The following is a 25,404-nucleotide window of genomic DNA, read 5'->3' as shown; positions in this document are numbered from 1 at the left end:
CCTCCAACTCACAGATCCCTTAGGACCTGTTAACAAATAAATTAATTACATTTGGGAACATGATGTCAAAACTGCTGTGAGGTCCTGCATCCCCAGGAAAGGTGATTGTGTGTTTACCTTTGGCCAGGAACCAATCTGTGGGCACCAGGAATATATTAACAGCTGGAGGAAGATAGTGTGGGGTCATGGTGTCCGAAGTGATGCAAGGAAGGATACCGGCCATTGGACAGGAATTGGAGATTTTTCCTTATCCCTCCTCTCATGTTCTCATAAGGTTTTGTGAGGACCGAAACTATGTGGCTCTTAGAATAGTGTCTAGCATGTAGTAAAGGCCCAGATATTTAAGATGTTAATATTTAGTGTTGCCTACTAATTACTGTGGGAAAATAGAAAATCACAAGTAGCACCTCTCCCCCAAAAGTGAAAGTTTAATAATTTATTTTGAAAAAGATTCCAGAGATTATAGTTCTTTTACTTGCACTAAGGTGGTAATTGGAAGCTTCTGGGGTTCTGGTCTAGGCTTTTATTACTGAAGATGATATTTCTTAATCCATTCGTGTCACCTTTACGACACAGTTTACTGGGGTCAGAACAATGGATGTGGCTTTGTTTTGAGAGGGGAATTTGGATTTCTTTCATCTCAGCAGTACCTTATTCGTTAAACCTGGGATAAGACCAGGAATGAATTACACTCTGTACTTACTTTAACTGAGCAAATGCTCAGTTAATTTAATTTCTTTAATTAAAAGAAAGATATTTAAAAGATTTTTTATTTTTTTGTTCTTTTATTACTTTTTTCCCATTTTTTGGAGTGTGTTGAATATGTTTGCACTACTACTAATAGATGTTGTTTGTGTACGTCAAGGGAGGAATGTTCACGCTAGATTAAGTATACCCTCAGGGACAGGAAATCAACTATCATTCAAAAAAAGTTTCTATATTTTGTGTTTTTAGCCAATTTAGTTCAATTCGAGGATGTACGTTTGGATCCTATGTCATGCAGTAAACCAGATGCTATTCAGCCTTTTTATTAAGTATTACATTAAAGAACTGGTTTGTATGTGAAGAAAATCCTTATAACTTGGCAAATGTTTTTCTGCCTTGTATTAGCTTAAAATGGAGTCATATTGTTACTGGTAAAATATAGTACAAATTAAGTCCATATGATTTATTCATACTGAAAATAGATGTATCATTTTCCCTTTACCTAAGGACATGTCAGTGGGTACTTTGTTATAAAATAAATATGTAATCCCATAGTAAATATTAAACCATTTTTACTTTTTCAATGTATCAGTGCTTCCATAGACTGAACACTCCAAATAGTAAAATATCAACATCAGAAATTCATGTTACTGAGATAATGCGCAGGGTAAGACTTTGCAAGGGACTGGCATGTTCTATTTGTTTTTATTAAAAATGAATGTTATTTATTACTGCACTCCTTAAGACCTTCCTTTGGGTTAGAGCTATAAATCGAGTAAATAAAACTGCAGGTAGCCCTGACTCTCAAAGATTTTGCAGTTCATTTTTCATCTTGTTCCAGGCTGCAGAGCAGATCAGAGCTGAAGCCTACAAAAGTATACCACACAGACCCCAGCTTCAGAGGGATCAGGCAGAGCAACCAAAGATAAGCAACTTTCGGAAATGAGATTCACCTAAAAGCTTAGACTCACCTTAGAGCTTAGACTGTTGATAAAAAACCTGAGTACATTTTAAAACTGCACCTAGTTAGAGGAGACAGCAGTAGTCAACACATTTTTTTAATAAATATTTGCAACAATGTGTTTTTTATTTTAAACCTGTATAAGTTAGCACGTGTATCATATACCTGCTATTACTAAACTGTGAACTCCAGGCAAAGGGGAGGAACTCATTGCCCAGTCTTTGGATGCAGACAGTAGGTCTGTTGTGACAACCGATCATGTCAACTAAAGAAAACCTAGTAACTTAAGGCACGCTCTCCATTTCCACCCTGACTAGGAGTGGAATGCTGGCTGAGACCTAGAAGATAATTGGCTCAGTTCTGAAATTCAAGTGCTTGGAATCTTACCATGGGAAGTAGTAATTCTAAATAATCGAGTAGATGCTCTGTTTTTGGCAGGGTAAACATGACCCTAATTAGCAAGTTGGCTAATAACAGGTCTCATTTTGTGAAAGATTCGGTAAATCTGTACAGGAAAACACACACACACACACACACACACACACACACCCAATGATAAAATTTTTGACTGAGTGGCTTAGGGGAATTTTAAATGAAAGACCCAAATATATGCCTATCTCTTTTTAGGTTACACATTAATTGATAATGTGTAAGGGTAAGGCCGTGGGTGAAAGGTAGTCAGACATATGTTTCAGTAAAGTCTATTTTATTCTCAAGAATTAATAATAAAATTTTATTAATCTATTAATCCAAACGTGTAAGTTAAGGATCTCCAACACTGTGGTTAAAGCATAGAGTCTGGGGCCACACTTTTTTGGTTCAGTTTGTAGCTTTACCATGTCCAGTTGTATGATTTCAAAGTACTTAACCACTCTGTGCTCAGGTTTCTCATATCTGAAATGGAGAAGTTAGTAGGATCTATTTCAATGCAAAATTAATCAGTGATGTAGGAAGAACTCTTAAAAGTGTCAGTTATTGTAAGTAACACATGGCAGGCATTATTTAGATCCATGGCAAAATGTTTGACCCTATCAAGACAAAAGAAACAAACAAACAAAGGACTGATAAAACATAGGTTGGGATAACTGCTCTAAAGGAAGATAAAACAGGGATGAGTATGTGATATGAGATGGGTATGTTGTGTGTTTGTGTGTGTGTGTGTGTGTGTGTGTGTGTGTGTGTGTGGTGGGGAGCTATGGCTCTAAGTTATTTACATTGGAGAATGAATTCTTCTCTGGAAAGATGGTATGAGAGAGGCAAATGGATGAAGTGAGTCTTATTAATGCTCAGGTTAATTAAGATAGTCTTTACTTCTTCCTTCCCTATCATTTTATCTTTGGCCATCTTGTATAGTACCTTTTTAAAAAGTGATGATTGATTTCTAAGTTGGTTTATATCACAAACTGAATGAAGATTGATAGGTGTCAATGGAATATGCACAGATTTCACTTGAAAGCTCAAGAGAGAAGGGATGTGAACTTTGTCATCCAATAATTATGAGGGGAGAATCGACACTTTCTTAATACCTCAGACCAGTAATGGGTAATAAAATGCGGAGTATGATCTATTTATAGCATCTCTCCAAAAGTTTTAGAAGAAATGTGCAGATTTACTGATGGAAGGAGAGCCAATTAGAGCTGCCATGGTGGTCCAGTTCCCCTATGAGGGACGCAAGAAAAGTATATTTGCCATGAGGACCCGGATTCTGTGACTGTTCCTATGACTTTGTTTTATTTGTTGTGAAAATTAAGTAAAATTAAAATTGTGAAGGCATGTTACAAGTCAGAGTACTTTCCGTATAAAAGTTATTTATTTAAAAAATGGAAGTCCAGTTATTCTTACTCATAAAATGAAGAGGAAAAAGGAGCTGGAAATCTTTTCATTTCATGCGTCATTCAAGCTTAGGGTAAATTATCATTATGCCCTGCAGGTGGAGAAAATGTATAGTTCTTCCTGAAAGATAAAATAAATGTCATCTCTTTTGTGTTCCTTTTCATGGCCAGAAAAAAAAAAAATACAAATCAGGGTAGAATGTGCCCTATAATCATTCTTTCCTCTCTGAATCATTTTTGTTTCACTCCTATATCCTCGATAAAGCTGTAACCACGACAGATTATATTAGCCACTGAAATCTGAACAGAAGGGCAATTCCTAATCAAATTGGCACTAATTTCTTTCAGTACAAATTATCATCATTCACAGCAAATTTGCTTTCAGGGGGCTGTGCCAACTTGAGGTATGGTTCTCAGCACTGTAATCTCTGCCCACTGATACAACCGATCAGATCATTCTTTATCGGCTATGTCTTTTTTTCTCCTCATTTTTTATGATGACCACTAAGGAGGAGTATCATTTTTTTCCAATTTATGGCAACCTTGTTCCACTTAAAAGAAAACGACTAAAAGTGGAACTCTTATTCTTTATTATTATTATTATTTTGTTTAAACTAATTTGGATGAGATATGGAAACTTAGAAATTCATACTGAAATATTGCAATAATATTAAAAAATATGTTTGATTATTTAACCTATTGGATCCTTGTAATATTATCTAATCTAACCTAACACTTTGATCCAAAATGATGTGTGTGTGTGTGTGTGTGTGTGTGTGTGTGTGTATCAGTCATACTACAGATTCATATGTTCTTAAATGTTATGCTACTTTATATAAATTGTACAGACTTCCAGGTATCATCATAATATTTATATATGTTTCTCTGATTGCTCATCATCTACACTGTTGTAGTTTGCCATGCCATCTGCTCAAAATATACATTTTTATAGGTTTATAATAATGCCATCATCGAAATAGCTTGCCAAATGACGAATATTGTTAAAATATATGAGAAAGATAGAAACACTAGGCAGTGCTCTGCGATTCTGCAGTCTCATCCCCGGCTGCATCTAATTACCTTTTGTTGTTGCTCAGGTGGAGAGCAGTCTCATGTGCAAACCTGTGGCTAGGAAATTTTCGTAATTATGGTTTTATTCTTTCAGTTTTGTAGTTTTAACCACAACAAGATGAAACACTTCATCTGAAAACAACCATCTTTACCAGTAAAAAGTGTTAATTACAACATAAATGATGTCAGTAAAAATATTGGAAAATTTCAGGTTTAATTAGGTCTGCCACAGAAATAGAACTGTCACAGACTTGGCATTTTGGCAGTTTTAATTCCTGTATGAGTTTTCCTCTTTAAGAGGATCACATATAGAGGGTGAGAAAATGAACGTGTCATTTGTTTAAAACATATTGTTCAAGCATGTTCCCAAGCTGAAGTGTAATATCCATTCACAATATGTTATAGTGACAAAATATTTTCAACCCAGGTTTCCACAGAGATACGTACTCATTCCTTATGCATTGCTGCCTTTTCTTTCCTTCTCCTATGTTATAAGAATCGGAGCCCATCTAGATAAAAACAGTTCCTCAGACATATTTTGAAGAATTGTGTATATTACTAATCTTATGTTCAATAATTTCGGGATGGGAATAACCATAACCCAAAGAGTGGGATATATGCTAAGCCCAGTGGAATCACAGAAGCAAAACCTCAAGACTGCAAAGCAGTAGTCTTCCTGCCAATAAGAAGATCTTAATTGCTATAATTAAAAATAAGAGTCACTTTTATTAAAAACTGAACCCCCTGCTGTGCAAATCATTCTAGTAATGCTTTGCATAACACTCAGGAATTTATAATGCCTAAGGATAATACCAAACGTAACTTTCTCTGACTGCTTGCAACTGTAAATACATGGTTTGCCAGTGACAGTTTCAAATCACCAAGTAGAGATACTAATTAATAAGTTAAATAATAAAAGGCCCAAATAAGGATGAAGGAAAAAAGGGAAATTGGAATGTGACTAGGTAAGTATATTTTAAAAATATATGAGATTTCATTTTGCTTCCATTCCTAACAACAAAGCAATTCTAACAGAGAAGCTTGTAAGATGCTACCATTGCCACAATACTAGCATTCAGTGGGAGCCATGCCAACGATTAAATGAGTAACCAGCAGGATTCCCCAAACAAAGCCAATGATGTGATGAAGAAAGTCCCCTTTGTGACATGGAACCCATGTCTTCATGATGCACAAGGGAATACAATGTTGCATATGGATTTTGGTGATATTCCTTAACTCTAAAATGGCTTTGTTGTATTGTACACAAAATGGGGCAGCCTTGGAAAGATTGGATATTGACAGCCCACACAAGTAGCTGCTGGTACAGATTATTAAGGCAGTATGCTCCCCAGTCCCGTTTAGTTGTTTGTTTCTCACCCTAATTCTGTTGGGAGCCACTGCTTTCACTAAAAACATTGAACCTACTCCTTTCTGTTCTTTTCCAGTGTGCAAATGATAGCTTCTTTATATTTGCTCCACACCTAGTTTATTCTACTTCTTGGTGAAGAAGTAGCCCAGTTCCCTCCAAAAAGACAGGGAGGAATCCTCCATTTTCTTATCAAAATAAGGCAGAAGTGGCCCTGTTCTTCTTACCATTCAACCCTTCTATGTCTAAGATAAGGAGGCACCTGGGGAGTAGGGATGCAGAGAGAAGAACCAGAGCCTGGGGGCATCTGCATTGAGGGAGCAAAATTGTTGGGAAAGTATCTAACCTTTCTAACCCCTACACTTTCACTAGTCAGGGAAAGTTATACTCAGAATTACTAAGAGTGTTTAGTGACTCTTGGCCCCAGGCTGGATCTGTTTTGCAGTCTGCTGGCCCACTCGAGTTACAGCATGGAGGAGCAGGATGAAGAAGTTCTTGAGCAACTTTGATAGCTTTCCTTGGAGTTAAGTAAGTGTGTGTGTGTGTGTGTGTGTGTGTGTGTGTGAATTTAGGATAATATTTGTACTTCTCACCCAAAGATCTTACAGCCAGGAGGGTTACAGGGAAATTTTTCCCCTATTGCTTGTAACTTGGTGTAGAGTACTTGGGGAGAAAAGAATGGCTTTCCCACATCGCGTTTCTTAAAAAGATCTTAACAGCTGACATGTTTCTACAGGAAGTAGCATAGTGGATAAAGAAGGAAGCAAAAGCTTTTGAACTCTCTTGGTGGCAGAGAACAAAGCAGCATAATATCCATGGAAGGCTTGAGGGTAGACAGACTATTGTAGGGTCCCACAGAGATGTGGTTGCCATTCTTTCAGTGAATAACCAATTTGCGATGGGATTGAAATAAAGATGAATCATCCCCCAAGAGCCACCCAAGGCTACATGAGGCCACCATATTGTTAGAGCCCACCAGAGGTAGATGAAAAGAGCCAGTGTGAGACCAGGAATGAAATCCATTCCTAATACAGACAGATGACCAGGAATGCAAGCCAACAACTTCCCTCTCCTTAACCACCATCCACTAGCCGAAGATACAGGTCTTGGAAGGAGAGAGCTTGTTCTCATTCTAAAGCCAAACCAGGATGGACTCTGTATTGCAATGTAGTGATATAAGAGGAAGAATGAAATCATTGCCTTCTTTCCACTCCTGATCCTCTTCAACCATCAGTGCTTCATCTTTGTATAATATGCACTTCTAAATAAACTGTTGAACTGGATATATTATAGGTGTGTGTCAATTAGGTGTCGGGTACTGTACTACGTCATTTACATTTGCTTTATTCTCATCATAATCTAATGAAGTAGTTACTTTATTATATCTGTTGTAGAGCTGAGGGAACTGTGTGGAAGTGAAGTTGTATTTGAACACAGGTTTGTTTTTACTTATTTCAAATGAATTTTCCGTGATTTCCCGTTGTTTCTAGGAACAGGCCCCAAATCCCTATAAAGGCTTAGAGGATTCTTTGTAATCAGTACCTTCTTGTCCTCTATGACTCAACAAGTGCCCCTGTCTTATCTTGCTTTTTTTTTTAATTCTAAAAATCTGGTACAAATACATAAAGGAAACCCAGGTACATTTTTTTTTAACCATGTTTGAAAGAACAATATAAAATTCATGACATTGTAGGGAGAATGATTTCTTTTCAATCTTGTGATCATGCAAGAGACTTTAGAGGTCAAAACATGAGCAGAAACATTTGTATGCTTAAAGTCATCTGCACAGTTGAGAAAGGGACAAAGACAAAGTGTCATCGGAAACCATTAAGGATCATTAATTCTTTTTTGGATGAGATAATGAGACCCTCTTAGGAATCTAAATGAATATGCATGAAACATTTTAGGTTATGAAGGGAACATCATCTGTTTTGAAAAAGTTCTTACCCAAAATACAACCAAGATTAGTACAAAAAAAATCTTTTTTTTTAAATAAGGAAAGGTTTTTATTTTACATTTTGATTTTCAGATTTAGGCTCGTTCTTTGACATCACATAAATAGCATGTTTCAGTTTCATTCAAACTTTTTTGGGGTCATGATCAAATTTTTCTTTGCTCCTTAAAAAAAAAAAAAAAAGAGCCCATGTTCAATATTAGTGCTTTTTAAAATAATCTGAACCATATGTCCTCATCTCAAATAAGAATTTATAAGCAATTTCCAAAATAATAGGTATGCATCTTATATACAGACTTTTGACTTTTTTCATCTTTTTCTTCTGCTATTTACATTTGTATATTAAAATTCAACCAGGTGGAATTGTTGGAGCATGGATGATTCATAAATCAGTGAATATGTTTTGAGACCTAACCTACGCCAGGTACTTTGGCATAAAGGAGTGACAGTCTAGTGTGGCAGATGGACATTGATCACATAATTAGAATATAAACCGGTAAGTGTGTTAACGGGACATGTGCACAGAGCTGTGGACATGTAAACTTCAGCTGAATCGAACTGCCAGCATGTTGAACAAAAACCCTGCTTTTTTAATGGATATGATAGTAAACTATTTCGTAGATTTAGTGATTAACCAAATCTGTTTGATTCATTGAGAAATTTGTTTAAAAACTTCAATTTGTTGAAAAAATGTGCAAAGAACTTGAAAATAAGCAATTGATTTAAGGTATTCCCTGAAATGACCGACTCAGTCAGCTTGAATCACTTTCAATCTTTGGTTGGCCTGAATTAGTTCCAGCTTAATATTTGACCAAAAAAAAAAAAAAAAAAAAAAAAGAATTGAAGCTTTTATTGCTCTAAATTATGGTGCTTTATTCAGTGATTCCAGATTACAGTGTGTGTGCATGGATGTGTGTGTGTAAAGACAATGCTATCTATATTTAATCCAAATACTTTTATAGGAACGCTCTGTTACTGCAGCTGTATCTGAGAAATATGACTTTAAGTCACTGTTAGTTTTGACTTTCTGCACATCTGTAAATGTTGTCATCTGTAAAAGGACTTTGCTTTTGATACATCCTCATGTATCAAGTCATTGCATGTGCATTCTCAAGTCATTGCATGTGCTTTGTCATCGTGGTCTTTTTTGTGTGAAGATTTTATTTATTTATTTGTCAGAGAGCGAGAGCGAGCATGAGCGGGGGAGGGAAGAGGGTAAAAGGAGAAGCAGGTTCCTCTTCACCAGGCAAGGAGCCCGATGCGGGACTCAATCCCACAACCCTGGGATCATGACCTGAGCTGAAGGCAGATGCTTAACCCACTGAGCCACCAAGGCATCTCTGTCATCATGCTCTTTATTGGGAATTATTTATCATTCATTTGAGGAAGTCAATATTTCTTTTTTTTTTTTAAATAATAACTGTTCGCTTCTGTCTGTTTTAAATTGTTATCTAATGAAAAAGGCCTTTCTTGCTGGGGGTTGGCGGGGTGGGAGGGAAGGGCACTCCAGTGTGTCTTTGAGACAACCAGAAGAGTTGGCTGGATGAATTTGAAAGACCCCTCCTAAACGGTCCTTGGCTAGTTTCTGCTCTGAAATGACAGCAGAATTGCAGTCAGTCCTCATACTGTGAAAAGAAATTCTGCAGGAGGTTTCAGTGGAATGAAAGGAAAAGACAAGGCATTTGGACTGCTCTGTAGGAAAGAAATGTTGCAACTACATTGGCTTCTGAGATCAGGACCCCGTGACCTCTGGGAAAGATTCTGATATTACTATAGAACAACTGGCAAAGAAAACTGACATTTTCTAAGAGCAAAACTACTGGTGATTATACTAAAAAATGAAAGGTCAATGAAAATCAGTAATAGAAAAAGTTTACTTCCAAGGAACCAGCACTGTAGTTTTTTAGACTGATGGATTTGGCTGGGATAATAGTAATACCATTTATTGGTATTGGCACTCAGTATGTGCCAGTCCAAGACATTGTGCTGAGAATTTTATGTGCATCGTGTCAACATTTTGCTGTAGATAATGTTATTATTATTTTGGTTGTATTATTTTGTTTAATGGTCAGAAAACTAGGCTGTAAGAGATTTTGTAACTGATCCACAGTAAGACCCCTAATCAAGGTTGAAACCAGGTAAAAAATCCAGGATGAATTTTAGAATGTGCAATCTTACTTGATATTAAATATTAAGAGTAATTTGATTTAAAATTTAGGGTACAGATATCAATGTCTTTATGAAACAGGAAGCCTAAGAACAAGAATTTAATTTCTAGCAGCCAAATCAGTGATTTTTCACCTGGAGCGGACCCCACACCCCCCTTTTCAGGGAGCACTTGCAAATGTCTAGAGACTTTTTTTTTTAAGATTTTATTTATTTATTTGACAGAGAGATCACAAGTAGGCAGAGAGGCAGGCAGAGAGAGAGGGGGAGACAGACTCCCTGCCGAGCAGAGAGCCCGATGAGGGGCTCAATCCCAGGACCGTGAGATCATGACCTGAGCCAAAGGCAGAGGCTTCAACCCACCGAGCCACCCAGGCGCCCCTAGAGACATTTTTGGTTGCCACACAGAGGAGGTGCTCTTGGCCTCTAGTGGGCATGGGGTAAGGATGCTTCTTAAACACCCTGCAACTCAGAGGATCATAACTCACAGCTAATCATTATCTGGCTCAAAAATGTTGAAAGTGCTGAAGTTGAGAAATCTTGAACTAAAGTATCAGGGCCGGGGTGCCTGGGTGGCTTAGTCTGTTAAGTGTCTGTCTTCGATTTAGGTAACGATCCCAGAGTCCTGGAATCGAGTCCTGAATCCAGTTCCCTGCCTGCTTCTCCCGCTCCCTCTACCTGCTGTTCTGCTTACTTGCGCGCTCTCTCTCTCCTGTCAAATAAATAAATAAAATCTTAAATAAATAAATAAAGTAAGTAAGTACATATATATGTACCAGGGCCAACTACATAATTTGTAGGGCACGATACAACATGAAAATGTATGGAATGGCCAAAAAGCAGGGAAATTTTCTTTTTCCTTCTTTCTTCCTTTCTTCTTTCTCCCTTCCTTCCTCCTTTTTCCTTCTTTCTTTCTCTCCCTCTCTTTCTTTCTTTCCTTCTTTCTTTCTGTAGCTGTCATGGTTATTTTTTATTTGCTAGTTAATGTCATGTTTCCTTGGGCAGGATTAGTGGCTGAGCAACCCAGATTCTCAGATGTGTCTGGGGAGCCACACTGCAACGGGCCTCTCTCTTCATCCATTTCCAGGAGCTGCCAAGGGAGAAAGATGGTACAAAACACTGGGCAGGGATGGGGAAGCAGGTGACAGAGAACCCATCTCAGAGAGGTAGAGAAGCAACAGAAATCAAGATGACATTGAGTCGAGGCTCTAAGCCACCAGTGCATGCTTCAGTTGTCCCATCAGATTTTACTCACAGATCATAAATTCAAAGGTGGATTATAAAGAATTTCAAGATGGTAACCACACAGCATTTAACCTCTAACATAGGGTCCTCTTCTCAGTGCGGCACCCTGTGTGACCACATTGGTCAATCATCCATGAAATTAGCCCTGTAGATAATGACAACTGGGAGGGATTAAATAAATGGCTGCATGGCTCATGCAGGAATCTCAAGAAAGAGAGTTTAGAAGGCAAGATAAGAATTGCTTTTTTTAAGCGCGAGTTTAGAAACCAGAGCAGGAAGCCAAAATTTGACTTTCAAGATTAATATTCATTAGGAGTATACAGTAGATCACCAGAGTACAGCACCTGCTTAGAGTAACCAAAAAACCTGAAGGAGAAGAAACTAATAAAGAAAAGCTAAATGGGGATTTGACAAGGTAGTCAGAAGGAGGCCATCGTTGGAATACAATTAGCCACGAGCTCTGAGTCCAAGTTGGGACAATAGAGATTCAGAATAGTTCCAGGAAGGAGTGGGGATTCTTGAAATATCTAACTTAAGAGATAGTGTGGCAGTGGCTTCAGAAGTGTATATCCCAGATCTTAATAGTTTGAGGCTGAGTTGGGTCACTCCAGGGTGCTGTCTGAAACAAGAAAAGCAAGAAAAGAGGCAGAATATCTGATAACTTTGTGTCAGTCGGGTGCTCCCAGATATAAAATGCTTGTGTTAGTCAATAACAAGTGGTAGGCAGAATAATGGTCCCCTAGGATGCCTACCCCCTGTCAGTCAACTACCTGATGTGGCAAACGGGGTATTACAGAAGTTTTTAAATTTATAGACATTGGTATCAGGAGATGATCCCAAATCATCCAGACATGCCCAATCTGATCCCATGATTTCTTGGAAGTAGAGAACCTTTTCTGGCTACAGTTGCTCAGAGAGATGCAGAGAGTGAAGGACGTCACCAGCTCCTTTCTGACTTTGGATTAGAGGAAAGGAGCGGGAACCAGGGGAGACTGTTTCCCTCAAAGGCTGGAAAGTACAAGGCTGTATATAGATCCTCCCCTAAAGTCTCCAGAAAGGACCAAAGCCCTGCTGGCAACCTGATTTTAGCCCAGTGACATCAGGTTAGACTTCCATTAGTACTGTAAGAGAATCAGTCTGTCTTGTTTTAGGCCATTGCATTTGTAGTGGTTTGTTACAGCAGTAACAGGAAACTAATGCACAAGTACCGAGCGTGCTTGGTGGACGGAGTGCTGTGGGAAAGGGCAGGATCAAGGAGAATTGGAGCTGGCATCATCACTGAGATGATGGAACCTAATACAGCATTGTAAAGAGAAGACACTTGTTGTGTAAGCAAGTCAGGTATGTGCCAAAGGTCACACAGTGGGATCCCTGTCAGTAAAATCCCCACCGTTTCTAATCTACCACACATTTCCTGATAGGGGGGTTCCTAGGCAGGAGGTGAGCACTGATGAAAGTAGATGCAGCATTCCCAATCAAGAGAAAAGCTGTAAGATTCAGGGAGACAATAAACAGAAATGAGGGGAAAAAAAAAAAAAAACTGAGAGAGAGAAGTAAATCTTTTTGGTTGGTTCAAAGACAGGTTCCAACTAGCACTGGAAATACTTAAAGCATAGCATGGAGAGGGAAGAAGACAAATCGGCCCCCCAGAAGAGGAGGAAAAGCATGAAAAATGATCCAATGAGACAGGAGGGCGCCTGCATTTCTCCACCATCTAAATCAGAATAGTTTCTTTTTGTAGTTGCTCCCAGAGTCAGCTTCTCCTTGATAAACTAGGTGGTGAGTCCACGAGGTGGCTAGTGTTTCAGACCTGTGTGTCTCATTAGTCCCACGAAGCGCGGCCGGGGAAGATGGACCCTCCCCCAGAGACATGGGGCTGCCCTTGGGGAGTAATTCCACCTGAGTGGCTGACCGGAAAATAGACCTTTTCTTATAATACCACGTCTCAGAGGAGAGCTGCCTTTCTCACGACATTCTTTATGGGGCTTCTCTCAGTTAGAAATTAAAGAGAAATATGTCAGGTAGAGTCTAGGAACAAAGTATAAAACATGACTCTTACCAGGTTACTAATAGCGATCGTGCCACTGGAAATACCCAGACAAGAGCAAATTGTCAGGATTTAAAAGGTCACCAGGATCTTCAATCATATAAGTCTTGCTCTTATTTGCTAATTAATTCCTTTCACAGGAAAGAGTACACCTGAAATCCAGTAGTGGGCATTTTTTCCAGCAAAGGTGCAGTTTGCATAAGGGGAATTTGTACCCACACCATTGGTTTTCTGCCTCTGGCGATTAAACAACCAGAGCATCAGTGTAAGTGGACGCACAGCATGAGTGAAGAAAGAACATTAGTTTTCACAATAGGTTATTTTGTATTGTTCGTTTTGTTTTTAATTATTTTGGTTTTTTAAGTTCTAATCCCAGTACAGTTAATGTACAGTGTTATATTAGTTTCAGGTGTACGGTACAGTGATTCAGCAGTTTCGTGTATCTCTCGTGCTTATCCAAATAAATGTATTCTTTTCTTTCTTTTTTATCTTTTTTTCTTTTCTTTTCTTTTTTTTTTTTAAGATTTCATTTATTTATTTTGACAGAGAAGGAGGAAGAGCAAGAGATAATCCTCAAGCAGACTCTGCCCTGAGCACAGAGCCGCACTTCTGGGCTCCGGGCTTGATCTCACCACCCTGAAGCCCAGACCCAGATGGACTGACTGCAGCACCCGGGAGTCCCAAGAGAGGTGTGCTCTTAATCCCTTTACCTATGTCACCCCTTCCCCTGACCCCCTCCCCACCTTCTCTTCCCTCTGGTAACCTTCTGGTTATTGAGTATAGTTAAAAGTCTGTTTTGGGGGGGCATCTGGGTGGCCCAGTGGATTAAAGCCTCTGCCTTCAGCTCAGGTCATAATCTCAGGGTCCCAGGATCGAGCCCTGTATCGGGCTTCCTGCTTAGTGGGGAGTCTGCCTCTGTCTCTCACTCTTCCCCTTCCTGCTCCCCCAACTTGTGCTCTCTCTCAGATAAATCTTCAGAGAGAGAAAGAGAGTTCGTTTTTGGTTTTTCTTTCTCTTTTTTCCGTTGTTACTTTGGTTTGCTTTTTAAATTCTACATATGAGTGAAAATACGGCATTTGTATGGACAATGTTTGGTCTTTGTACGGTATTTGTAGGGACAGTGAATGAATATGTATATATACACCAATTCTTTATTCATTCATCCATCAGTGGACACTTGAGCAGTTCTGTAGTTCGGCTGTTGTAAATAATGCTGCAGTAAACATAGGGGTGCATATATCCCTTCGAATTAATGTTTTCCCTTTCTTTGGTTAAATACCCAGTAGTGTGATTACTAGATTGCAGGCTAGTTCTATTTTGAATTTTTTGAAGAACGTCCTGCTGTCTTCCGCCGTGGCTGCACCAGTCTGCATTCCTATCAGCAGGGCGCGAGCTTTCCTTTTTCTCCACATCCTCACCAATACTTGCTTATTCATCATGATAGAGTATTTTGGTTATACTAACATAATACTTATATCTGGAAAAGCCGATGATGCAAACTTTAAAAATAGCCCTTATCTTTGCATGTGTCTATCTTGTCTGGTTTTAGTTCAGTGACCTCACTTGCCATATGCTATATGTCTTCCTTTTACTCTTTTCTGTAGCTTTTCTTTAGAATGCTGTTCTGTATTTCCCGATCCCACCCAGTTGCGGTAGTGGAGACCTTGTGGTCTAAAACTGTCTCTGTAGTGGCAATACAACATCTAGAAAATTCACAGTCTGCTTAGAGAAGAAAAGCTTTCTTCTGACAGGATTTCCTCCCACTTCCCAGACAGCACCGAAAACCTCTGTTCCCAAGCCAGAGCTGCCGAATTTAACATGGTGTGGACAAACTATCAGTCAGACCAGCGAATCATCTCTTCTCCATGACATTCTGGGAGTCAGATTTTGGATAGGAATGAAACTCTTTCTACTCCTGCCCAAATTTTACCCCTGGATTTCCAGTGTAGGAGCCAACGGCAGGCCACCCCCAGTTGGGCCACTTTGCATGAAGATAATTCTGAACTGAAGTCAGTCAAGACCCTCTGGTCTCGAGAGAAACTTTTGCGCCTTCACTACCCAGAAGGATCTAAGTGGGAGGAGGGAGTCTTTCCCAGAATAAGGGTTATTAGCAGAGATCAATTTTGTCCAAGTGACCTACCTGTATAGCAGGGCAAACATGTAATTACCAAACATCTACTCTTCTTACCGCCCTGTGAAGTGCACTCCCTTGCTCTAAAGTTCCAGATCCCTGCCCCTTGCTTTGTTCAGAATGGCACACATGCCTTATTTTGCCTATCTTTGGAGTCCCGTGTCTATGTGGAGTCCCCACACATAGATTATTAAATTTGATTTCCTCCTGTTAGCCTGTCTCATGACAGTTTGATTCTTTTTTATTTTTTTTAAGATTTTATTTATTTATTTGACAGAGATCACAAGTAGACAGAGAGGCAGGCAGAGAGAGGAAGGGAAGCAGGCTCCCTGCTGAGCAGAGAGCCTGATGCGGAGCTCGATCCCAGAACCCTGGGATCCTGACCTGAGTGGAAGGCAGAGGCTTTAACCCACTGAGCCACCCAGGCACCCCGACAGTTTGATTCTTAGTTCAGCCAGAAGGACCCTTGAAGGGGCAGGAATTCTGGCTCGCTGACACCATGTAATTCCTCCATTGTAGGATTCTCTCTGATAGAGAGAGTGTAAGCCTTTATTCAGCACTGTTTCTTTTCACTCATTTTAGTGATTGATTTTAGGCCTCCTGTATATTATTGAACTTGATGAAGATGTCTTTTATTATTAGTATCCTTAATCAAAATAGGGTGGGGTTTTGGGTTTTGTTTTGAGAAAAAAATATGATTTTGTTTATGCTTATTTGCCTCTGAGAGTGTTTTTAAGATAATGTACTTGGTGAAGCTTTAAAAAAATTGTTTACCCATGTTTTTAAGGATTTTAAGTTAATTTTGTTCTCTAAATTTACTTTCAGCTTTACCCAGAAAATGACTAAATCCATTTCATTTAGTTATGTTGTTTATCTGACACCCAATCTCTGTGTTGGTATAAGGTAGAAATCAGAGTCCAAGGTATGGCATTTCAAAGGCAGGAGAGGCCATTTGAAGTTCCCTAAGGCTCCCATTCCCTCTCCCCTTCTTCTGAACCTTCTCTTAGGGGATCGTATCCCTCTCCTCCGACCACCTGAGACTCACTGGGCTATACTACCCATATCTCTTTTTTTTATCAGTGAATATAATTCTTGGCATGATCCTCATGCCTAAGGATGCCAGAGGGTAGGCCAGGATTGTGTTATTCCCATTTGAGGTTTAGAAACCTGGGTATAAAGAAGTTAAGAAATTTGCCCATAAAAAACTAGAAGCATCTCTCAAATACATGTCCATTAAAGACTTTGCACTTAACCACTCTACCGTGCAGCTCACATTCGTCCTTTGAAACCTACAACCTTACTCTTAATGCTTTCAGAAATAACACAGAAATTTTGTAACAGGTACTAAAACAGGATAAAGAGCCAAGAGTCAGGACACAAAAGCAAGGTGATAAAAGAAAAAAGGCAATATAAATCTTTATGTTTTAAAGACAAATTCAGCTTAGCGCCTCCTCTCTAGGTTTTCTTTTCCACTTGGCCATTTCTCTTGCTACAGAAGCTTCTCAGAGAAGCTCACCACTGGCCTTATTGGGTGCAGGCATCTGTCCCAGGCCGTTGCAGGCATATTGTACATGTGGCAGGTGCGGAGCTCAGTTCTAGAACGAAGTCTTCACTCTCCCCCTCTGCCCATCTAAATGAGCCTTTCTTCAGGGAGAATGCCAAGAAGGGTTCTCTCTACTTACTGTGCGTTTGGAAGCTGGTAAACTCATTTACTACACTTATCACAATAAAGAAAGCAAATGAATTAATAGAAACAGGGAAAAGGGGAAAGACTGGAATAAATTACTTAAATCTCTGTGCTGGTTACTGGTGTCTGTCACCTTTACTGGCCGTAGGATATCCAGTTTAAGTGTTATCTCTGGGTGTGTTTTTACGTTTCCAGATGAGATTAGCACTGAATCAGTGGACTCAGTAAAGTAGCTTCCCCTCCCCAGTGTGGCTGGGTATCATCCAATCCACGGAGAGAGGAATTAAACAGAACAGAGGATAGAGGAATTCACCTCCTTTTTTTCTGCTCACTCTTAACCTGGGATGTCTCATTTTATCTTCTGCCCTCAGACTGGGATTTTTATACCATCAGTTCCCTTTGTTCTCAGATTTGCAGACTCCTACTGACTTACAGCATTAGCTTTCCTATTCCTTTAGCTGCAGGCACACATGGTGGGAGGTCTTGGCCATGTTAAATACTGTGCCAATTCCTTGTAATAAAGCTCCTTTTAGACGTAAAGTCTGAAAATATATTTTAGATAGAGATTATATATACATGTGTATTTATATATCATAGACAGGCTCTTGTTTCCCTTTATTTTCCCATTTCCTAGTATAAGGCTCCATAGCTAGGGATTAACCTATAGCTGTCCATCTACAATCATATAGATAGGGCAGATAATTAATAGACAATACCTCCAAAAGGTCTGAAGTACATTAGAGCAAAACTCTCCAATGTTTTCCTTGAGTTAATAGCAAAAACTATTTTTGCATGTCCCTCAAAGACCCTTGAGTTTGATAGAAAAAGAGAAAATCTGATGGATATAGGATGCCAAAAAGAAGCTAAATATTCAACAAAATATTGACATAGAGGTAATCTACAATGTTTTCTAAGCTATAATATGCTTTTCCAAATAAAAATCTCATTATCAGATAAAATCCAAATGAGTTAAGCTCACATTTGGAAACAGAAAGCTGTTTTACCTCATATTACTTGATAAAGGAAAATTCCTCTCTGTGCTACATTTATTTAAATGCATCTATAACCTACCAGTCAGCATTCTCTAAAGAAATAGAACCAACAGGATATATACTTTAAAATGATTATATGTAAGTATGAATTATAATAATTATATTGTTGACTTTATTATATAAGGAAATATATACAGCAAGATATAAATATAAGTTATAAGGAATTAGTTCATTTCATTGTGGAGGCTGAGAAATCCCAAAATCTGCAGAGGGCAAGCAGGAGACCCAGGAGAGCCAATGATATTTCTGAACCAAATCTTGAGAACCAGGAGAGCTAATGATATTGCTCCACTCTGAAAGGTAATAGGCTTGTAGGGTGCCTGGGTGGCTCAGTAGGTTAATCATCTGCTTTTGGCTCAGGTCATTTTCCCAGGGTCCTGGGATTAAGCCCTGCATTGTTCTTCCATCTCCTTCTGCCCCTGGTTGTGTGTGCACGCTCTCTCTCTCTCTCTTGCTCTCTCTCAAATAAATAAAAATAAAATAACTAAAAAAAGAAAGAAAGATAACAGGCTTGAGCTGACAAGAGCTGATATTTCATTTCAAGTCTAAAAGCAGAAGAGTGATATGTCTGCTCAGTAGTTGGGCAGGAGGAATTCCCTTTCACCTGTAGGGCCCTCAGCCTTATTGTTCTAGTCAGGCCTTCAGCTGATTGGATGAGGCCCACCCATATAGGGGGCAGGTGGGAGGGGCGATCTTCTTTGATCTTCTTTCTCAGGCTCCTAATCTAAATGTTAATCTCATCAAAACACACCTCGTGAACATACCCAGAATAATGTTTGAACAAATATCTGGGCACTCTGTGGCCCAGTCAAGCTGACACATAAAAGTAACCATCACACTTACTAATAGGAGTGAAAGGTGAGGAAGGGTCTTTAGAGAGAAATTGATCACCAGGGTACTCTGGCAAAAACTACTTTTCAGAACTACAAAGTGGGCATAATTGGTGGGAGAGGAAACAATATTTCTTGAGGAAAATGCCCCTAAGTAACGATGGATTCTTTTTATAACTTCAATTATGTATTAGTTTGCTTCAGGCTTCACATCTTTCTGGAAATCAGGAAACCTGAACTATATTGATATATTGATCCAGCACTCATCTTAGTAACTATATTTAACATTTCCTTCCACAAGGAAGAAACCGTTTCTTATTCTGGGGCATTTTGTGAATATATATGCTGTGGAAACCCTGGTCAAGCAACTGCTTCCTGTTTAGAGATAAAGCCCATTTTTAATGTAGATTTAATATGCCAAAGAGAAGTGTGCTCAGTAGTGGTCCTTCTGCTAAACTTGTATATTTCACAGACTTAAATTAGAGTTTTTGTGCCTACAAGAGCAAGCATTCCTTTCTTCGGTTCCTTTTTACAAAAAATTAATATTATAGAATCAGAATTCTACAGGGAATCCTCTCTTACCTTGTTCTTCTTTTTATAAGAAGAATAAATGTATTTTCAACCATCCTCAAATTATCCTACACTTGAAGGTGTTAAGGACTCAGGGTTCATCTTAATTTGGTCCTAGGTCAACCTTGTTAGCACAGAGACTCTTTGAGAAACAGAAGCTGTCACTTGTGTCAGATATTGGACCACATGCTTTACATATGGCTGAGGCCAAGGGAGAAAATGTCAGTTCTTCCAGATCACCCAGCTGCAGCCCAAGCATGAGATGGCTCTCGTCTCAACCCCATCTCACATTCTGATGACTCCAGATCAACTGGGAGTTGTGAGGGAATCTCTGGCCAGTTTTCAATCTGACGAAGGTTGTAATCAGAAATCTCATGTAGAGACAATTTGCTTTTTTTCAACTTCTAGGATCCCAAAATATTTGCTGTGCAGAAAGAGGAGCTTGAACATAGAATTTGCTGACCTAGTATTTGCTGACAGTATTTGAAGGGCAGAAAGGCAGAATACTGACTGATGACCAGAGGGCTGGCTGACTTGAGCATGGAGGGTGGTCTAACCCTGCAAGCAGTGACTGGCTCAGTTTATTCAAGGCAAGCAGTGTCAGAGTGTGTTCGCAAGGATACACCGTGAAGCCAGAGGCAAATGCTCGTTCTGCCACATTTTGGCTCTTGTTTAATCTCCCTTTGAACTGAATACTGTTAGGTATTACTTAGAAATGTCATATTTATTCATGTAAAACATAAAATGTGTACGACTTTTCTAACTGCAAGGGTGGATAGTTCAACCTGCCCTCTTGAGCACCTTCAAGTTCAACCCACTTACACAAGATGTTCGGGTCAACTGGACCACAGCTGTGGAGATCACAATTGTATACCTCTGCGAGGCAGTGTACTGGGGGCCTGCTAAATCTAATCCATTAGTCATATGGATTTAAAAAAAAAATTGTCTCCTCTTAAAAAAAAATTGTTCTCCCTTGGGTGTATATGTTCATTTTATAATGAGGTACTAGTCAATTTATTGAAAACTATTGAGCTGGTCGTTGTCTGTTCAGACATTTCTTAATTCTAACAATGGCAAGGTCAAATAAAATCGGTAGGTGATATCATGAGGAATGTCATACGGTATGATTTGAAAATCAAATTTACTTGCACCCATCGCAAATAATCCGTTTGCTTGTCTCATTAAATAATCTTCATTCTATATCACTATGTTATATTTATGGGGGAAACATTGAAGAAAAAAGTTGGATGTATGTTGATATTTTTATCATAGTCATCCATCACCGTAATGAGTAACCAAAGCCCCTTTGAAAATAATATATCTGGTGTTGCATAGATTTCAAAGCATTGACTTCTTGTGTAACACACTTTGAGAGGCATTAATATGAATGTTATGCTAATTTGTCTGCTTTTGACCTAGAGTTTATTTAAAATCCTAGAGGATTTTCAAGAGGCTATTGCTTCATTAAATTAACTCACAAAGCAAAGCTAACTTCAGCCTCTTATTTTATTAGGATGAATTAATCTAAAAAAATTATTTGAAGAGTGACTCAACACAAGCTCTTCAAGAAGTGTAGTTTAATTTAAGCATGAATTGGGATCTCCAATAGTGGTTTAAACCTAGAGTCAGACAGTCCTGAGTTTAATTCTCAGCTTTACTACTATGAGCTCTGTGTCCTTATGTATGTTATTTACATTATTTTAGTCCATACTGTACATAATACTAAATTTCAGTAAATAATAATACCTATGTCACTTATTGTTATAAGGGTTAAGTATAATAATTATATAAAGATTTAAGAACACTCTCTGGCACCGTAGTAAGCACTCAATATATAGTTATTATTAACTATCCCTTTATCATTGTTTTCACAACCTGAATACATAACAGGAATTGTGTGGGGCAAAATACAAACTATTATAAAATTCAGAAATTTTCTTCTGAGAACAATCATAATGCTTTAACAGTCTAAGGATATGGTTTCTTTATGATCGTCTTTAAATGTTAAATAATTATGAAATTCAGCATTGAGCATTTTAAGATAAATATTTATGATAGCCATTCACTGAGTGAGTTCTATGATAAGTCCTGTAGCTAAGATGACATTAGTCTTGTTAGGCATTATGGTCCAGTTTTGCAGACAGAAAATGTACAGAATATGAGAAACATCCCAAATCAATGGGTAGCAAGTGATAAGTGGTAAAGAATCAGAAAGGAAATAAATCCATTATGGACTCATAGAGATGGTAAACCATAAACTTAACTTTTAAGAAAGGATAGAATTTAAACTCAGACTATTTCATAAAAATCATAAAAATTTAGATTTATGATGAAAACAAACAATGGACTTTTCACTTAGGATGAAGTTCTTACTGGAAAAAAAAAGCTGAACATCATTGGGAATTCTTGGATGGTAGGAAAGGAACATACAAGGCAATAGCATACAAAGGAACATACTTAGTCAATTTGATAAGATATTTAAGTTACAACATAATAAGACAATGGGAGAAATAAATATAAATATATATACTTACAAACATCCACCTAATAGACTTTCCTGGATGGGCTTGCGTGTATTTCATATCATGTAAATAAATTATATATTCTCCATTCCTTATCCAGATATCCATTCCCCACCCATACATGTGGCTGTCATTTTCCCTACACCTCACCAGTCCCTCTACCAACTTCCATAACAGATTAATCACTTCAAGTACATCATGTTATTTTCAGTTTTACTTCACAGGACCTATGACTTTTCTGAAAAGTCCCATTAGACATATCTCTTCTTTCTTCTCTGCCACATCTCCACTTGGGAGGAGAGGTCTTCTCTGTATACTACCCTTCTCAATACACACACACACACACATACACACACACACACCCCTTAGCTCTGCTAGCTCCTTCCTCTTTGCTTCTGGCCTTTTCCAATCTTCTTCTCTTTTTTTTTTTTTTAGAGATTTTATTTACTTAATTGACACACAGAGATCACAAGTAGGCAGAGAGGCAGGCAGAGAGAGAGGAAGGGAAGCAGGCTCCCCGCTGAGCAGAGAGCCTGATGCCGGACTTGATCCCAGGACCCTGGGATCATGACCTGAGCTGAAGGTAGAGGTTTTAACCCACTGATCCACCCAGGCACCCCTCAATCTTTTTCTCTTAAGAGCATCCATATCCTCTTCTTGTTTCAGGAAGAGGAGACAGCCGCTTTCTTTGAACATCCAATTACAACCTGACACCCAGGATGCCACTCTCCATCTTACGGTGGGGTTATGATAGCATTTTCTTTTCTTTTTTTTTTTTTTTAATGTTTTATTTATTTATTTGTCAGAGAGAGAGGGAGAGAGAGCAAGCGAGCATGGGCAGACAGAGTGGCAGGCAGAGACAGAGGGAGAAGCAGGCTCCCTGCCGAGCAAGGAGCCTGATGAGGGACTCCATCCCAGGACGCCGGGATCATGACCGGAGCTGAAGGCAGCTGCTTAACCAACTGAGCCACCCAGGCATCTCTATCACAGCATTTTCTTAACAAAAGCTGTCTTCTCTCTCTTTCTAGGATTCTTGAACTGGTTATAAAAAAAAAAATCCATAAATTAAGTTATAAACACAATTAAGTGCTCAGTTGCTATTAAAGATGGCTGGGTGACTAGGGAAAAATTTATTAAAAATTAAGTGAAAAACAGTTATAGAATAATATATATAATTAAACTATCTTTTTGGTAAAAAAAAACTCAAAAATATCTGACAGCATTTATAGCAAATAGTTAATAATAACTATCTTCAGAATATGTGGGACTTTCTCTTATTATTCATACTTCTAAATTGTGTAAAAATTTTATAATATGCATATATTAATTTTATGAGAAAATAATAGTGTTTCATTTGAAAAATAAATCAGATTATACAGTGCAAATATAGTATATATTTATATTTTGAGCAAATTTTGAAGACCCTGCTATTTTATTGTGTATATAATAAATACCAGGCTCTGTAGTAGGCACTTAAAATACACATTTACATTTGCTCCATGCCACCCTAAACTTAAATATTCTTTTCTAATTTTGTTAATAAAGAAATCTAAACTCAGCGCCTCTAAGTAACTTGTCAAGTCACACAGTTGGGAAAGAGTGAATCCAGGATTCAAATCAAGTTTTTGTTATTGTTCTTCAACATTATACCCACCTCTTCTTTAGGAAAATTCACTTGGCTAGAAATAAAAGGTTTTGTGTGTGTGTGTGTGTGTGTGTGTGAATTTGGTAGCTAAGCAATAGTTATTATTCAAATTATAGGAATATACTATGGTCGAGGAAGGAGTAATCCATTTAGAAGTTTTAAAATCCAGGGCAAATTATATGAAATTTAATTTATTCAGTTCGTTGTGGCTCGTGGTTGTGTCACATAGAAAACTCAACTTGCTATATATGCCACTGACTCAGCCCCAAGGAAGTTAATGCAACTAAATGTTACAGTAATTTAGTAATTTGCCGATTCCACAAACCCCAGAGGACTATGTTAAAAATCCATGAAGAGGTCGTTGGCATTACCAGGATCTGCTGTGCTGTACATTATGCCCAGATGGCATCGTTGTCCACACAAGTGGACAAGTTATGGTAAAGTGGGAGTGTTGAACATATCAAGAAAGCAGACTTTTCCATCCTATTGTTTGGAAGAAATGGACTCTATCACCTTTAGGTTTATAATTTTCTGAGTGTCCAGAGGGCAGATCATTAAGAGCTAGAGCTAAAGAATTTAAAAAAAAACAAATTTAAAAACTGTAGCCAATAGGTCCCTACCTTTTAAGCTGGAGTTTCATTTGGGAATTCAGATTTAATGGGGTGGTAAAGGCAGAACACAATCCTATTCGCTGACTCAAAAATTAACTTAGTTTCATTGAGTAACTAACATGTGCCAACCACATTCGCTAGCCATCCACGATTTTCCTTCTCAGGGAGATTATAGGAAAAACAATTTAAAAATTACAGCATACCTGGTTTAAGAAAAATTACATCAGAGTCAGGAATTGTTTCACTGAGACCTGACACTTGATTTGCAACCTAGAGATGTGCTGGGAATTATTCTGTAAACAAGCGCAACTATAACAGGACAGAGAAACATCCCCCAAAGAAGGAGTCATTAGAAGAAATGTTAAGAGTAGTTTGGAGGGGGCGCCTAGGTGGCTCAGTGGGTTAAGCCACTGCCTTCGGCTCAGGTCATGATCTCAGGGTTCTGGGATCGAGTCCTGCATCGGGCTCTCTGCTCAGCAGGGAGCCTGCTTCCTCCTCTCTCTCTCTCTGCCTCTCTGCCTACTTGTGATCTCTCTCTGTCAAATAAATAAATAAAATCTTTAAAAAAAAAAAAAAGAGTAGTTTGGAGAATTGGTGAGGAATGGAGTTAGTTTAAAGCAAATTCATGAAGACATTCGAAGACCGTGCAAAAAATTTAAAATTATGTCCAAAATGAATTCTCTCCCTTTTTTTGTAAAACTATCACTACTATTTATGGAGATGATTAGGAAGAAAAACAGACTGATTTTTGCCCGCACCCCAAATTGGCCATCTACTGATTGCCAAATTCTTTTGATTCTTCAACATTTTTTTAAGATTTTTTTTCTATCTTCATTGTTAAGATCTTATTTTGAGATACTACTCTCCTATGATCTAGCATAAAACTGTCCTCGTTTTTAGACACTTGTCTATTCCTTTCTAAGTTCTGGCCCTTGTGATCTGACTATACATGTGGAAGGAAAGAAACTAGAAAGGTGAGAAGGGGCAGGATAAGAACAAAGAAGAAAGT

This window comes from Mustela putorius, unplaced genomic scaffold (genome assembly GCF_011764305.1).
Source record: "Mustela putorius furo isolate JIRA1106 unplaced genomic scaffold, ASM1176430v1.1 tig00003834_pilon_pilon_pilon, whole genome shotgun sequence".
In the NCBI taxonomy this organism is placed as follows: domain Eukaryota; kingdom Metazoa; phylum Chordata; class Mammalia; order Carnivora; family Mustelidae; genus Mustela; species Mustela putorius.
The sequence above is the reverse complement of the archived record's forward strand: the minus strand, read 5'-3'. Positions refer to the sequence as shown.